The sequence below is a fragment of the Glycine max genome, chromosome 12 (genome assembly GCF_000004515.6).
Source record: "Glycine max cultivar Williams 82 chromosome 12, Glycine_max_v4.0, whole genome shotgun sequence".
NCBI lineage: Eukaryota > Viridiplantae > Streptophyta > Magnoliopsida > Fabales > Fabaceae > Glycine > Glycine max.
Window position 1 is genome coordinate 16,309,911 of NC_038248.2, and position 18,558 is coordinate 16,328,468.

The window sequence follows — 18,558 nt, forward strand, 5'->3', positions numbered from 1 at the left end:
TTCAAAGAGGGTTTTTGCGAAACCGCCTTTGAAAAGTTCGCAATATTTACAAAATTGTCATCCTTATACATACTAAGACATTTTTGTACGACCATCGTAAATATGATGTCGTAAAAAAATGTTTTTTTTAGTAGTGATGGTAGCTACATATACTTGATCCCTTAAACTTAAACATGGTTGTTTAATTAAATATTCACCAGAATATTATCAATTAAAAAACTCAGACAAGAAAAAATAAACACATTTTAACAAAAAAAAAATTGAATTGAAGATGAGAGAAATTACTGGAAAATTGAGAATGGTATCTTGGCCCCAGTACTTCAATGCTGCCAAGTCATAGGCACGTGCTGCTGCTTCTAGAGTTTCCATTTCCTACAGTTTGTAAAAAAATTCACAAGTTCCAAAATATATCAGGACCAAATTGATTGCATATAATTTCCTCACCTTCAGAAAATTAAAATTGATTTAATGTGTAGCAGGTTTAAGTAAAAATATGGTAAATAGAGGCACGGGTTTTTGGCCCTTCAACACCTTACACTAACTAATAGTCACATCTCACAAGTTTCGAAGGTTTCACATATGACATATTACGTACTTACCATAATGTCCCTTGATGCTTTAAGAGGTGGTGGCCTCATTGTGTAAGTTTTTCCACTTCCTACTCACTTCACAAGTTCGAATAAAATTTTACAAGTACAATAATAATTATTTCACAAAATTAAAAGCTAAAGGGCCTAAAACTAAAATTACTGAAAAATATAACAATTGATACATAATGGCATTGGCAGGGACAAATAATCAAAAAACAAATAAGAACTAAAACAAAAAAAAGCATACATATATATACCAAAAACCAAATAAGTGGAAACTATAAGGGCTAAATATACTTTAAATTATATAATTGTTGTTCCTTTAATGAAAACTGATTTTAAAAAACAGAAATTATATTTGTACAAAAGATTTGTGCATAAGAAGAGAAAGAAAATAGGTGTTGAATAAAGCAAGGTCAACATGAATTTGACAGATAAAGATAAAAAAGGTAGTGTTGTAAAAAAGTGATGTATAAATAATACAATTATTTTCTAGAGTTGTTTGAGTGACATTATATATATTTATCAACACCACTTGACACAAGAAATGTGACATACCCGATTTTTGCATGCAGGGCCGAATTCATATAACAGTATTCTCTTACAACATTTTTACAGAATCTCTGAAACCCAAGGGTCCATTACATTTGACAGCTCAAGAACAACCAAGCACACAAAAACTCACATACAAAGGGTGAAAACCCAAAAGAGAAAATAAATGCCTTATCCAACTTTTCTTTTGAAATTCTGCACAGTTAATACTTTCCTTTGCTAATGATATGTTATTAATTAAGGATAATGCTTACTTATAGTCTAAACTAAATATGAAAACACAAAGGTTGTGTTAGAAAGCATCGGGTAAAGGCCTACCTTCCAAAAAATGACTTGAATAGCACAAGTGATCTTTCAGGTTGTGAGAAAGGTGTTTCCTAGGAGGCACCTCTACCAATAGCAAATGAGATGGTATTTCTATACCCTTGAGTCCATTCACCAACCTAAGTTTCATTAAATGAGATTAGTTTTTGATGTGTAATACATACAATTTGGATTATGTTAAAAAAAATGGTGCTACTTCCAAAGAAATTGCTTTCTATTATTGTTGTGAATGCAGACATAATATGGTTCAGAGAAAAAAATCTACACATTATAATGGACAAAGATATAGTCATTAATCAGTCCAATGAAGGCTACTGACCTCTTATAAACCAATATTTCTACAATGGTTTCTTATTAATTCAAATTTGTAACATTTTAATAAAGCGGCATTTGACTCAACTTCTTGATTTTCTCTTCTTTTTAAAAGAACTCATGTCAAACATAACATTAAAGATATCATCTATCACTATACAAACAAGGCCCCTACAGTGCCAAACCCAACACGTGTCGTGCTGTCGTTACACGTTTTCCCGCCCAAAAATGTCTGCATCAATTTTGGCTTACGTGTCAGCATGTAATTAAATATACGTTGCATTTTTTTATTTTGTAATTAATATCGGCTTACGTGTTGCTCCCTGATTGGCGGATTTCAAGTCCCCATTTAATACCACTTAATTCCAGAACTTTCTTCTCTCTCCTTCATTTCTTTTGCATCAATCTTTTGTTTCTCTTTCTCAACTTCTCACGTTCTCCCTCTCTCTCCCCCATTTGGTATTCCCCCAGCATTTTACCGAACTCTCTCATTTTTGTCTCCCCTATTTTCTCTCCCCATTGTGTTCCTGAACCTTCTCCGATGTGGTTCTCCCGCCATTTTCGATTTTTATCCCCAAACTCCATGAAGATAGGTTTGTTTTCTTGCTTTGTCTGTCAAAGCTTAAATTTTTTTGTGTTCCTGAGCCTTCTCCGACATGCTTCCCCCGCCATTTTTTATTTTTATCTCGAAACTCGATGAATACAGGTTCGTTTTCTTGCTTCGTTTTCCCTCCCCGTCTTCTTCTATGTTTTCTTTTTTTACCTCTATTTGCATTTGTATGCATTTTTTTATTTCAGTTTTTTTATTTTTCACTGCATGTTCATTGTTTCTTCTAAAGCTGCAATTTTTATCTCGGAAAGCTTCGATTTTTATCTCCAAACTCCATGTACGTAGGTTCATTTTCTTGCTTTCTCTATCAAAGCTTAAATTTTTGTGTTCCTGAGCCTTCTCCGACGTGGTTCCCTTGTCATTTTCCTTTTTTTTATCTAAACTCCATGAATACATGTTCGTTTTCTTGCTTTGTTTTCCCTCCCCGTCTTCTTCTATGTTTTCTTTTTTTTTTACCTCTATTTGCATTTGTATGCATTTTTTTATTTCAGTTTTTTGTTTTTTCACTGCATGTTCATTGTTTTTTTTTAAAGCTGCGATTTTTATCTCAGAAAACTTCGATTTTTATCTCCAGACTCCATGTACACAGGTTCATTTTCTTGCTTCCTCTATCAAAGCTTAAATTTTTTTGTGTTCCTGAGCCTTCTCTGTCGTGGTTCCCCCGCCATTTTCGTTTTTTTATCTAAACTCCATGAATACAGGTTCATTTTCTTGCTTTCATTTTCCCTCCCCGTCTTCTTCTATGTTTTTTTTCCTCTATTTGCATTTGTATGCATTTTTTATTTCGGTTTTTTGTTTTTTAACTCCATGTTCATTGTTTCTTCTAAAGCTGCGATTTTTATCTCCAGACTCCATATACACAGGTTCGTTTTCTTGCTTTCTCTATCAAAGCTTAAATTTTTTTGTGTTCCTCAGCCTTCTCTATCGTGGTTCCCCCGCCATTTTTGTTTTTTTATCTAAAAATAAAAAAGCTTCGATTTTTGCCACTACCCCTGTTGATGTGGTTTTGATGTGCTTCGTTTTCTCAAAAAGCTTCGATTTTTGCCTCAAGATAGGTATATCCGCCATTTTTTATGTGCTTCGATTTTTACCATGATTTTTATGGAAAACATCAAGACCACAAATGAACACAAGTTCATTTTGTTGCTTTATCTCTCAAAGTTTAAATATTTTTGTGTTTCTGAGCCTTCTCTGCCGTTGCTTTCTCTTGGTTTTCTTGCATTTTGGGTTCAGATCTGCGTTTTCTTTTTCCTCTTTTTGCATTTGTATGCATTTTTTTATTTCAGTTTTTTGTTTTTCACTGCACGTTCATTGTTTCTTCTAAAGCTATGATTTTTTTCTCCAAAAAGCTTTGATTTAGGTGGGAGAACACACTAAAGCTGCGATTTTTATCTCAAAAACTTCATGAGTACAGGTTCATAAACACAAAAGCTTAAATTTTTTTGGATGTTCTGCCTTTATTTTGTTTTTTGACTTTTCGCAATATAAAAGTTTAAACTTTTTTGTGATCCTGAGCCTTCTCCAACGTGCTCATTGTTTCCTATACCCAACTTTTTGTGTTTTCGTCCTTTTTTGGTGGTCTAATGGTTCAATATATTTTTTGGCATGTTGATTTTTTTTAAGAATGCAGAGAAGGTGGAAGAACACACCAAAGCTGTGATTTTTATCTCAAAAACTCCATGAGTACAGGTTCGTAAACACAAAAGCTTAAATTTTTTTGGGTGTTCTGCCTTTATTTTGTTTTCTGACTTCTCGCAATACAAAAGTTTAAACTTTTTTGTGTTCCTGAGCCTTCTCCAATGAGCTCATTGTTTCCTATAGCCAATTTTTTGTGTTTTCGTCCTTTTTCGGTTCCTGGGATTTTTTTCGGTCAAATCCTTATGTTTCCCTTATTTTTGTTGCATGTTATTATTTTGTTTGCTTTACCATCTTTAACTTTTCTATATATTGACTGCATTTTGGGTTTATATCTGGATCATTGGGTAACTTTTTTTTTGTTTTTTTATTTTTCGCAACCCAAAAGCTTTTTTTTCCTTTAATGCTGGCTGAAGTTATTTCAATGGGTTATATTTTTATATTTGTTCAATCCCTTTGAGTTAGACACTTCCAACTTTGATTTTCAAATATATGACATGTTTTATTATCACATATATGTCATCCTTTATTTATATGGTCAGATGATTGAATATAGTAGTTTTTGACTTCTTTGTTTATGGTTTTTTTTGGGTCATAGGGATTTCAATTTACATTTTGATGCAGAGGCTCTCAATATTCGCAGCTTGAATTATATTTATTCTTTATTAGTAATATAGATAATTTTTATTGCTCATTGTTAGGTTTTAGTTAATTTAATATTATTTTATTAGTAATATAGATTATTTTAGTTAATTTTTGTTTGCATCCCATTTTTGCGTTTGGTTGTAGCAATGATAGGAATTCTTGACAAAAAATCAGCTGACTCCGGTGATAGGGTAGCTGATAATCAAGAAGCAGCAAAATTGGAGTGATGATGACCCCATTTGATTGATGAAAAAAATTTTATGTTACTTTTTTTTAAGAGTTTAAAGTTGTAATTTCATAATTATGATTTCCAGACAATGTATTTTATTAATATTGTATTCAAACATTGTCAAAATAGACAGAGTTTTACAAAAGTTTCTTAGGGAGTCGGGTTTGATTATGATTAATATGAGTCATATTGAGTGTTTGATCAATTCAATTTCATGTAGTTTTTTTAATGGTTGAATTTCATATAAATACAATTTTATTATATATTTTAGAAAAAATAGTGTTCACGTTACTTTAGCTGAAACCTGTATAACAAAAAATTATTGAATTAATAAATAAATTTTAGAGAAATAAAAAAATGTTAGGATGATGAGTTAACGTTTTAATTTTCATTTTCAATCATAAATAAAATAATGATCAATTGGGGGAGTTTGGGTGATTAATATTAAACTAATGTTAGTGTAACAACCTCTTTACTCCTATACTAAGATTACGTTATACTTTTGTTTAACTTTTCTGTCAATTTTTTATTATATTCATATCGTTCTATATATCAATTTGTCATTTTTTTTGTTTTTTCCGTTTATTGTTAATGGAAATATGCGTGATTATTCTATTACAGAAAATTAATTAGCTTCATACTTAGAAAATAGTTTCATTTTTATTTCACTCAGCTTTACAATGTGGTGTTGTTTATATCGGGGTCACATAATTTTGGACTAGTCATGGAAATTAATTTATGGATAATAAAATCAATCTGTTTGGTTGAATAGTCAATTTAAAATATTATGTGGATATGAAAGTCACAATTCCAAATTTCTATCTTCAAATTTCAAATTTAAAATCAATTTGTTTGATTTGACAGTCAATTTAAAATTCATTTGTGTCTATCTTCACTTCTCTATTTGAAAGTGACAATTTTGTTAACAATTCGTTACATTGACGTTTAATTAATAAACATATTTTATTCATATTTTTGTTAATTTTCATTTCAAATTAATATGTACTTAAGAATAAATTTTAAATATTATGTTAGGATATAGAAATAATCATAATTTTCAAATTAATATTCATATTCTGATAGGATAGGGAAATAATCATAATTTAGACGATGATTTATTCCTAATTAGTAGATACTTAACAATCAATTGTAAATATTATAGTGTCAATTTTAATATATTATTAAAGCAACTTCAATTTTGTATTTCTTTTTTCCGTAATCATTGTCAATTTATTGACATTTAATTAATAAGCATATTTTATTAATATTTTTGTTAATTTTCATTTCAAATTAATAGATACTTAACAATCAATTTTAAATATTCTGTTAGGATGTAAAAATAATCATAATTTTAAAATTAATAAGCATTTCTTTTAGGATATGGAAATAATCATAACTTAGACAATGAGTTATTCTTAATTAGTAAGTACTTAACAATCAATTTTAAATATTACAATATCAATTTTAACATATTATTAAAACCAGCATCAATTTTGTATTTGTTTTTGTCGTAATCATTGTAAATTTATTAATGTTTAATTAATAAGCATATTTTATTCGTATTTTTGTTAAATTTTATTTCAAATTAGTAGATACTTAACAATTAATTTTAAATATTACATTATCAATTTTAACATATTATTAAAACAACTTCAATTTTGTATTTGTTTCTGCCGTAATCATTGTCAATTTATTGACATTTAATTAATAAGCATATTTTATTCATATTTTTGTTAATTTTCATTTCAAATTAATAGGTACTTAACAATAAATTTTAAATATTCTGTTAGGATATAGAAATAATCATAACTTTCAAAGTAATAAGCATTTCTTTTAGGATATGAAAATAATCATAACTTAAACGCTGAGTTATTCCTAATTAATAGGTACTTAATAATCAATTATAAATACTACAGTATCAATTTTAACATATTATTAAAACTAGCATCAATTTTGTATTTGTTTTTACCGTAATCAATGTCAACTTATTGACATTTAATTAATAAGCATATTTTATTCATATTTTTGTTAATTTTCATTTCAAATTAATAGGTACTTAATAATCAATTTTAAATATTCTGTTAGGATAAAAAAATAATCATAATTTTCAAATTAATAAGCATTTCTTTTAAGATATGAAAATAATCATAACTTGGACGATGAGTTATTCCTAATTAGTAGGTACTTAATGATCAATTTTAAATATTACAGTATCAATTTTAACATATTATTAAAACCAGCTTCAATTTTGTATTTGTTTTTATCGTAATCATTGTCAATTTATTAACGTTTAATTAATAAGCATATTTTATTCGTATTTTTGTTAATTTTCATTTCAAATTAATAAGTACTTAACAATTAATTTTAAATATTCTGTCAAGATATGGAAATAATAATAATTTTCAAATGCATGAGTATAGAGATTAAAAAAAAAGATAGTAAAGACAATAGACATGATAAAGTAAGTTATAATATGAAAAAAAAAAAAGAAAATGACTCACACTAATACCGTAAAATAATTTATGCATTTTGAAATGGTACCAAACATGCTTCATTTATGTGGTTAACCCATTTTTCCGCTAAAAAATGTCAACATCAATATCGACCTACGTGACTATTTTTTTTATATGATCAACAATAAATATGGATGACCTACGGGACAAACATATTACTTTCCATGTTGACGTCATGAGACCTCTCATACATTTTTTTTATAATTGTTTGTTCGTGAATATATGCAAAAGATTATCATTATATTGATAAGCAATAAATATGGATGAGGAATGAAAATTGTAAAAGGTTAGCACTTAATATACTAAGTAGATTATTAAAACATATATATGGATTAATAGACTAAATGTTTGGTGAGGTGCAAAAGATTATCCTGGGAAGTGCAAAAGATAATCATTATATGATCAACAATAAATATGGATTACTTTCCATGTTGACGTCATGAGACCTCTCATACATTTTTTTATATATAATTGTTTGTTCGTGAATATATGCAAAAGATTATCATTATACTGATAAGCAATAAATATGGATGAGGAATGAAAATCGTAAAAGGTTAGCACTTAATATACTAAGTAGATTATTAAAGTATATATATGGATTAATAGACTAAATATTTGCTGAGGTGCAAAAAATTATCATGGGAAGTGAAAAAGATAATCATTATATGATCAACAATAAATATGAATGACCCACGGGACAAACATATTACTTTCCATGTTGAGGTCATGAGACCTCTCATATGTTTTTTTTTTATAATTATTTTTTCGTAAATATAAGGAAAGATTATCATTATACTGATATGCAATAAATATGGATGAGAAACGGAAACTGTAAAAGATTAACACTTAATATACTAAGTAGATTATTAGAGTATATATATGGATTAATAGACTAAATGTTTGCTGAGGTACTAAAAATTATCACGAGAAGTGAAAAAGATTATCATTATATGATCAGAAATAAATATGGATGACCCACGTGACAAACATATTACTTTCTACGTTGACGTCATGGGATCTCTCATACGTTTTTTTTAATTGTTTGTTTGTGAATATATAGTTATTTGTTATTTGCTTAAACATATCATACGTTATTTTTGGGTCTGTCATAGTACTTTGAATTGTAATTCCATTAACCAGTCTTATTAGACAATGTTCCATCTTTGTAATCTGAACCATATTACTAGACTATATGGTTATTTGTTATTTGCTTAAATATACAAGTTAATTTTTTTATATATTCTTAAATATTAGTAATATTTAACATTTTAAGAAATCTCAAATATTACTATAAACAAATCTCAAGGACATTCCTTAGCACATGTTGGATTGTATTTGCCAAACTCAGTATTTTGTCATGGCCAACTATATGTTACACTTTCACGAGTACAAAGTAAGAAAAGGACTGCGTATTCTTATTCATGATAAACAAGGCATTGCAAAAAATACTACCATTAATGTAGTATACAAAGAAGTATTTGCAAACTTATAAACAGGTGTGCTTACCAAATTGTTATACTTACAATTCCTACATTCTCAACCTAATACATTTTCCTTAGATATCATTTCCTACAAGTCAATATTTAATTTATAAAATTTCAATATATATTACATTTATTTCTTTATGTTGTAGCATCAAATGACTAAGACAAGTATTGAATGTTTGTTATTATATCACCTCCACTAAAGTAAATTGATTTAAAATGTCTACTTATCAGGTAAATTTATCAGGTGAATATTATTGTATATAGTACTATCGTCATACTTCTGATTATTAAATGATCAATAATTGTATCCAAAAATCTAATGAACTCATTTATCTCTCTTTATTATGCAGTCTCTCTTTCATTGTTACGTCAACACCATCCAACAATCTACAATAGTATTAGGTTTGTTTGTATTCTTACTTTATGTTGTTTTTTTCAAAATATAGCTCAACATTATTATCATACAAATAAACATCATTATTAAACTTTGCACATGTGTAGGTAATATTCAAATAGGAGTATGAGCCCGGGCGTCGCACGGGCAAAAGACTAATTTTAAAAAATAGGAGTAGCCTTTTTTAATTAAGAATAAGCTAATAAAGCATAATTCCATAGAAACTATTTGGATATTAAGGAGAAAAAAAAAAAAAAACGGTGCCAAAAGCTACCTTAGTAATTAATATACATACACGTTGGCCTTCAAACCATACTGTGTAAAGGACTGTTGAATTCAGTCCTAATTTTCTTGCCAACTTTTGAACTAAGGTACGACTTCCAGTCAGTGGAATTACAGAATCTTGATCTCCACTGTAGCAATAACAATGCACATGGTTATGTTAATTAGCCCTAAAAAACATATGTATGAGCCCTAAAGTTCAAGTCACTAAATAAATCAAAAGGAGAAGACAAGGTTTTTTTGATTAGAGTTACCTGTAAATTAAGACCTTAACTCCAACTTTATCAGTGATCCAACAACAAGTAGTGTAGGCACTTCCAGGTTGAGCATATCATAATCCAGTATGCTGTTACCAACAAGTGCAAGTCAGTGATTACATTGTTTAGTTAAACTACAATCAGCATAGACAAGCTAAGCTGATTATGACTTTTGATCTCTTAATTTTCATTTTTCAAGACTAACATAAGAAAAACCAAACTACAAGGCATTTATGAAGGAATTACTCGCTGCAAACATCCCACTTGTGAACACCAACTAGCTTTGCATGAAGTTGCTCTTGTACTTCTCTAGGGTTTATGTAGTTTGTAACCTTGTCATTTACACACACATCTATGCTCTCATTTGCTTCCAGCCATGCCATGATATAAGGCAAGACTTTTAATGAACAAGCCAAACTTGAGAAGCACTGATATGAAGTAAATTAGTTTATGAAAGTAATGTGATGGAAATTGGAGAAGCATGAGAAGGGCAAGTCCAAAAGAGAAGACTCACTTGGGATTGAGGACAAAAATAACTTTTGATTGTGATAGCACTGAGGAAATGCAAACATCAAGTGTGACATCATATTTGTCCACAAATTTACTGGTTTCTCTGCTCAATTGGCTCATAACCTTTGAACAAAGAGGGAAACCGAGTCCCTATAGTACTCACTCACGTACCTAGAATAGTTACATACTCTGGTGAACATGTTGTAGGTTAAGTCTGATATTAGTCCATGAGACCAGAAGAATTCAATAATAATAATAATAATAATAATAATAATAATAATATATTCATAAAAAGCTCAAGTATAAGAGTATATTTAATTAAAACAAAAGGCTATTTATTTAAAAAGCTCCAAAAATAAATTTTCAATAAAAATATTAATTTTTGTCAAAAAAAATTATTAGACTAATAAAGTTAAAATTTGCTATACGTCTTTAAATACGTTGGGCCGGGCCTATTTTCCTTGTGTGTGAGGCTTTCTAGATTATAAATTTTCAACTTCTTATACAGAATCATGAAACACGAGAATAAATTTCGGAAATTGTTTCAATTTAACTAGTAATATCAAGTTATAAATAACACTATTTTACATATTTCAATAAATAAAAATTCAATTTCTAACCAATATCCTAAAGAGGCATTTTAAAAAAAATTGATTAATAATATGAGAAATTTAGGAACTAGCATTATATATATATATATATATATATATATATATATATATATATTACTGATTAAAAAAAGTCATAGTCCATTGTTTGGTACAGTGTAGCATTGCAATGAGCAAGTATTGGATCTATCAAATATTACTTTTCAACTTTACTCATTAACTTGTTCTATATATTCTTTCTATTTCAAAATGACTAATACTTTAACGTAAAAATTTCACAATGATTGATGTTTTCAGTTTTTAATGATATATTTAATATGTTTATTTTAAATTTATCTTAAATAAATTACATAAATTTAGTATTTTTCCTATTATTTTTTAACTTCTATCAGTAATTTTCTAATAGTTACAAATAATATATTTATGGAGAATAACAACACTGAAAAAATAAAAAAAATCTTAAACGTTGTCTTTCTAGCATGGTTTAATGGTGTGGAGCTATGGACAGTAAAGCCACTTTTGTGGCACATAAGTCGAAAGTGAGAATGACATTTCTTATCTCTACGAGCATAGGCCTGCAAAATTTTGTTGGAAGAGTAGAAATTATTGCATGGCATTTAATGCATCCGGTGCAATTCTTGTCTATAAATAGCAAGCAATTTTGCTCATTTGATGTATCACATCTCAGTTGTAGCATCTCATGGTGAGAGAGTTCTTTGAGTGAAAGATGTATTTTCCTCTATTATAAGAGAGTGTAATTATTCCTTTCTTATAGTGAAGTTGTAATTTTTCTTTCGCTAAATAAAAATATTTCTGTGGTCTTATCCATGATTTTTCTCTTATCTGTTGAAGATTTTTCACATTAAAATATTACGTATCAATTCTTATTTCTTATCTCTTATTTCAGTTGCAAGATATTATTTTTTCACTTTGGTTCCAACAATGCTATAAGAGCCAATAGATTTTTGATATTATTTCGCTACGATACACGTTGATATGTTGGTATAATGCCAGAGAAAATTCTTAGGATGCTCTATGGTTGCGGTTAGATTGATCTACCTCATCAGAAAAGAATTACTCTTGTTACTGGATATATAGTGAGGTAGTGTTTATTGGTGATTGATGGTATTGATTCCCCCAAGATATGGGTGAGGTAACTCATAAGGATCTGAGTCAAATCAACTGCCATTGCTCTTTCTCTCTCTCCACATAGTTCTACACGAAATCTTTGGATTAGGAGGTTAATATTAGGTTCATATTGCAATAGTGGATTTTGGGACTTGATTTGCATGCACTTAAATATAAAGGAGGAGATCAAGTGCAATGAGAAATAAAAAGAATAAAGTAAAAAAGAAATAATAGAAAATTAAATAAATAATAAAAAAAATTCTATAAACAAAAATTATTCGGTTTAATAAAATTAAATTACTCTGGAATTTCTACGACTAGTCCCCAACAATAACACAAGAAACTTGAGGCATAAAAATACTACTCGCACAAGGACAAGTTACTCTACACAGTAGTAATAATGGACTAAAAGTTTGGTTATTGAACCCTAAAGACCAGTTGTATTTCCTATAGAAGCAAGCTTCATTGCTTCACGATGATGAATCAAGATTAATTCAAGGTGTTTTGATGATAATAATGATGATGACAAAAAGCCCATGAGAATGATTTCAAGATTGAGTCAAGAACAATTCAAGAATCAAGAGAAAGATTCAAGAAGAAAGTTTCATCAAGAAGATTCAAGATTCAAGATTCAAGAATATTCAAGATCAAGATTCAAGACTCAAAGATTCAAGAATCAAGAGAAGACTTAATCAAGATAAGTATTAAAAAGTTTTTCAAAACATTGAGTAGCACAAGAAGTTTTCACAAAATCATTACCAAAGAGTTTTACTCTCTGGTAATCGATTACCAGATTATAGTAATCGATTACCAGTGGTTTTAAAACGTTAAGATTTTCAAAATTCAAAATGAAGAGTCACATCTGTTGATGTGTAATCGATTACACCTTTATGGTAATCGATTACCAGTGACTATTTTCGAAAAATTCATTTTCAAAAGTCATAATTCTTCAAGTGACTTGTTTATGAAGATTCTTTCAAAAGTCATAACTTTTTTAAGTAATTAGTTTTAAAGGAATTGCCAAGAGTTACAAGTTTTGACTTGAGTCATCAAGAAACTATAAATATATGACCTTGGCATGAATCATCTCATTCATCTCCATCATCTCTTTCAATCATTCTATCTTTCAATCTATCTTTCAACATCTTCTTTCATTTCTTTCAGAACTTTCTGATTTCATCTTCTCTTCATCTTTCTAAAAGCTTTTGTTCAAAACTTTCTCTTTCAAGAAAAGTTCTTTGTTCAAAAACTTGTGCTATTCATCTTTTTCATTCCCTTCTCCCTTTGCCAAAACAAATTCGCCAAGGACTATCTGCCTGAATTCTTTTTGTGTCTCTCTTCTCCCTTTTCCAAAAAAACGAAGGACTAACCGCCTGAATTCTTTTGTGTCTCCCTTCTCCCTTGTCAAAGAATTCAAAACGACACAGTCTGAGAATTCTTTTGATTCTTCCCTTTCCTTAAAACAAAAGATTTCAAAGGACTAACTGCCTGAGAATTCTTTTGTTTCCCCCTTCACAAAGTTTCGAAGGACTAACCGCCTGAGAACTTTGTCTTAACACATTGGAGGGTACATCCTTTGTGGTACAAGTAGAGGGTACATCTACTTGGGTTGTTGTGACTGAGAACAAGAGAGGGTACATCTCTTGTGGATCAGTTCTAGTGGAGGATACATCTACTAGGTTGTTCAAAGAGAACAAGGGAGGGTACATCCCTTGTGGATCTTTGCTTGTAAAAGGATTTTTACAAGGTTGAAAAGAAATCTCAAGGACCGCAGGTCACTTGGGGACTGGATGTAGGCACGGGTTGTTGCCGAACCAGTATAAATCTCTTGTGTTTGTCTTCTTCTTCTTCCCTACTCTTTTAATTTCCGTTGTGCACTTTAATTATTGCTTTTACTTTTGGTAATATTAAGAAGGATAGATTTTTAATTAATAAAGGTTTGTTAATAATTAATTCAACCCCCCCCCCCCTTCTTAATTATTCCGAGGCCACTTGATCCAACATTTCCAAATAGTCAAGATTATTAAACTAAACACTTGAGATAATTCAAAAGAAGATTTAAGTATTTTTGTGGTTTTTGGGTTTTTAAAAGAAAACAAATAAACTATTGTAGGAGAGAGATTTAAGTGATAGTATAAGCAACTAGGGATTATGATTCATTAGTACCAATTTTTCCCCAATCCCAATTCTAATGAAGTTCATTTCACAATTAATTATTGATTCTCAAAGTCAGCCAAAGCTTGTAATTAAGGTCGAAGGATGCTCTTTGCCATAAATCAAAACTCTAATGATCATGGATATATCAATGTAACACTACAAGAAAAATCGTTATTACTGACGGAATGTATAGACAAATAATTTTTCCATCAAAAAGTATAGATTAATGATGAATTTTTAGCCATGGATTTATTTCTCTCATAAATTTAAATTTTATTGATGGATTTTACTAATGAAATATGGATCCATTGGAAAAGAAATCTTTTCCCAAAGCAAAAACAACCCAATCCTAACTGTCTCGGTCACTCTCGTTTTGCTTATCACTATTCTCGTTTCACTCAGTATAACACCATGAGGTCCCCGTCTCCATCACTCACTCACTCCGTCACGCCTATGTCACCATCGCAGCTAGGCATATTTGTCATGGCCATGACATCCTCTGACCCACATTCATGCGTCCTCTATTGAGCCCACATACTGGTATCCGGGCGTGGTGCTAGAGCTTACTTTAGTTATAGGATTAATCAATTCCGAAATAAACAATAAGAATAAGGAAGAGAATTAATTAACATAAAATACTAAGGGATTTCATTATGAATAGGGAAAGGGATACAAATGGACAATTACATCATAACCCCAGACTAGGATGACTAGCCACTTATGATCAAAGCATAACTCGAAAACTTATATGAAATTAACATAAACATACCAACAAGGTAGGAATGATGATCACAATTTGTCCTCATAGTGTTGTCCACTTTTCAATACTCTCAAAACCCCTCAGAGTGTTCTCAAATCCATAAATTAGATCAAAAGATAAAAAGATACAAAAACAACCCTTATTTATAGCTTTCTAAAGATATCATCTTGAAAAGCACACTACGGCCATGTTGAACCCCACCATGGCAATGGTAAAAAACATGTGACGCTGAAGTTTTGGGGCGTTGTGGAATGACTATGGTGCTCATGGTGTGGACTACGACTATTGTGAGTTTACCATGGTCGTCATTGGAAGTTGACCCTGTTCAAAAGGGATGTCATCATTTTTCCACGACCGTACTACTTACCACAGTCTGATGAATGTACCACGGCCATAGTTAAGTGGCAGAGTTCTTCAAATCTTCAGAAAACATGTAATTGTCAACTCTTTCACTCCATTAAGCGTTTATATTTTGAAGACAAAACTAATGTCCAGACATGAGTTCTACTAAGAAAATACATGAAAATGGCACAAAAAACTCATACAAAATATCACTCAAAAAGTGGTTTATCAGTGACCCATCTTTCTTTCTTAGGAACTTGCCTAGTGCACTAGTTCACGATTTGCAATCATTGTTCCAGTAGGCAGTATTATAAATGGTGGAAGTTATGTGAAATCGTGACAACAAAGTAGGAGAAAGAGAAGTTCAATGGGAGTAAATTCTCCGTGTGAAAATTAAAGTTAAGAACAATCTTAAGGAAGGATAATTGCCAATATGTAATTGAAGGCAGACTCGCAAATATCATTGATGGAAAGTTGGAAGAAAATGGATGAAATTTGTGATACTCTCCACAAATTGTACGAGGTTAGGTCACTTTATACCAAAATATTCTTGAAGAGGAAACTCTACACTCTTCGAATGAGTAGGTTCACTATGGTGATTGACCACATCAACAACCTAAATACTTTATTAGCCCAATTGTCCACTTGCGATTTCAACATAGAAGAAAATGAGTAGGCAAAGCTTCTACTTCAAAATCTACATAACAAATAACAATATTGTTGATCGCCTAACCTTTGATGATGTTGCAAGAGGTATTCTTGAAGAAGAATCTAGGTGAAAGAATAAGGAAGATAGGTTGGAAAATTCTAAGCAAGCAGAGGTTTTCACGATAATGAGAGGTAGATCAATAAAATTTTGCTCTAGTGGGAGTCAAAATCATGGTAGATCAAAGTCTTAAATAAGGAAGAATCTCAAATGCTATAATTATGGCATGAGAGTCCCTTAAAGAAAGATTTTTTGGCATAAGAAGAATGAAAGAGAGAACTAAGGAGCATCGACCTCTCAAGGTTGTGTTGCTAGTACATCAAATAATGTGGAAGTCCTATGTAGTGAAACAACAATTGGTTTTAGAGGTAGAAGACAACTCTATGATTGTTGGAAATTAGATTCAGGTGCAACTTGGCACATGACTCCATGTTGAGATTGGTTTTGCACTTATGAACCTATCTTGGAAGGATTCATGTTCATGGGGAATGATCATGCCTATGAAATTTTTGGGATCGATACTGTCAAATTAAAAATGTATGATGGTACCATACTTACCATTCAAAAAGTATAACATGCGAAAGGTTTGAAGAAGAATCTATTATCTATGGGACAATTAGATGACCTCGGGTGCAAGATCCACAGGGAAAATGGGATCTTAAAGGTAATGAAGGGAAATCTTATAGTGATGAAAGCTGAGAAGATCACAATTATTCTATAATGCTTTTGTGAGATACATTGCAAAAAGCAAATGCATTAGTTGCAACAACGAGTTAAGAAGAAACAATGATGGTGTGGCATCATAGATTGGGTCACATGTTAGAGTCAAGCATGAAAATTCTTGTGGAACATAATCTTTTACATGGTTCAAAATAGTCAATTTACCATTTTGTGAACATTGTGTGATAAGTAAGCAACATAGATTGAAGTTTGCCAGAGTGACTACCAAAAGCAAATACATACTAGACTTGATCCATTTTGATATGTGGGAATCACCAGAAGTATCCCTAAGAAAAGCGAAGTATTTTGTATCAATCATTGATGATTACTCCAAGAGATTATGGGTGTACCCCATCAAGAAGAAGCCATATATGTTTATAGTATTCAAGGAATTCAAAACACAAGTAGAGCTTGAAACTAGTAAAAGAATCAAATGCTTGAGGATAAATGATGGAAGAGAATATGTAGATAGTGATTGTTTGACATTTTGGAAGCCAAAAGGTATTGTGAGACAACTCAATTCCACATGCACCTCAACAAAATGGTGTGGCAGAGTAGATGAACAAGACTCTCCTGGATAGAACTAGAGCCATGCTGAGAACAACAGGATTTACCTAATCTTTTTGGGTAGAAGCGGTTAAGATTGCCAGCTACTTGATAAATCATTCGCCATCAACAATGATTGGTTTAAAGACATGAATTGACTATTCTTCCTTGCATGTGTTTGGATGTCCTATGTACGCAATGTACAATTCCCAAGAAAGAACAAATTTGGATCCAAAAGGTCAAGACAACAATGCATAAAGAACTCGAAGCCTTGCATAAGAACAAGACTTAGGAACTAGATGAACTTCCAAAAGGTCGGAAAGTCATAGGATGCAAATGGGTCTATAAACACGATGGCAATGATCAAGTGGTAAGATATCATGAAAAATTGATGGTCAAGGGATATGCTCAAAGAAAAGGTATCGACTTCAATGAGATATTCCCTCCAGTTTTCAGAGTAACCACAATCAGAGTTGTTTTGGCTGGTGATGTGTAGCATTTGATTTACAACTTAATCACAACTTCATGTAAAGAATATTTTTCTCCATGGAAAACTAGAAGAGGAGATATATATGCTCTAACCAGAAGGCTTTGAAGAACAAGGAAACTTGGTTTATAGGTTGATCAAATCTCTGTATAGTCTAAAGCAGACACCAAGATGCTAGTACAAGAGATTTGATTCCTTCATTATTAGCCTTGGATACAACATATTGAGTTTAGACCATTGAACATGCTACAATAGATTTAAGGATAATAACTTTATTATTTGGTTGTCGTGTGTGGATGACATGTAGGTGGTAGGCCCCAACAAAGATCGAACCCAAGATTAAAGGCACAGTTGGCTAGGGGGTTTGATATGAAGAACTTGGGACCTACAAACAAGATTTTAGGGATGCAGATTCATCAAGACGTAAAAGACAGGAAGGTTTGGCTTTTTCAAAAGAATTACTTATACTGAAAGTCTGAGGCGTTTCTTCATGCATCATGCAAGATTGTAAGCCAATATCAACCCCACTTCCTATCAATTATAAGTTATCCTAAGTAAAAGTCCTAGTAATGAAGCTAAAAGGATGGAAATGTCTTGAGTACCATATGCATTAGCAGTGGGAAGCCTTATGTATGACATGATTTGTAGTAGACTAGACATTGCACAAACAGTGGGAGTGATTAGTAGGTTCATGGTAGATCCTAGTAAAGAGCATTGAAGTGATGTGAAGAGGATCCTTAGATACACCAAAGGAACCTCAGGTG

At 30.9% G+C, this 18,558-nt stretch overlaps 1 pseudogene; it reads right to left on the reverse strand.

The window, feature by feature from the left end:
• Positions 1 to 1,434: 1,434 nt before the first annotated feature.
• On the reverse strand, positions 1,435 to 10,588 carry LOC100796567 (serine carboxypeptidase-like 45; annotated as a pseudogene).
• Positions 10,589 to 18,558: the final 7,970 nt, after the last annotated feature.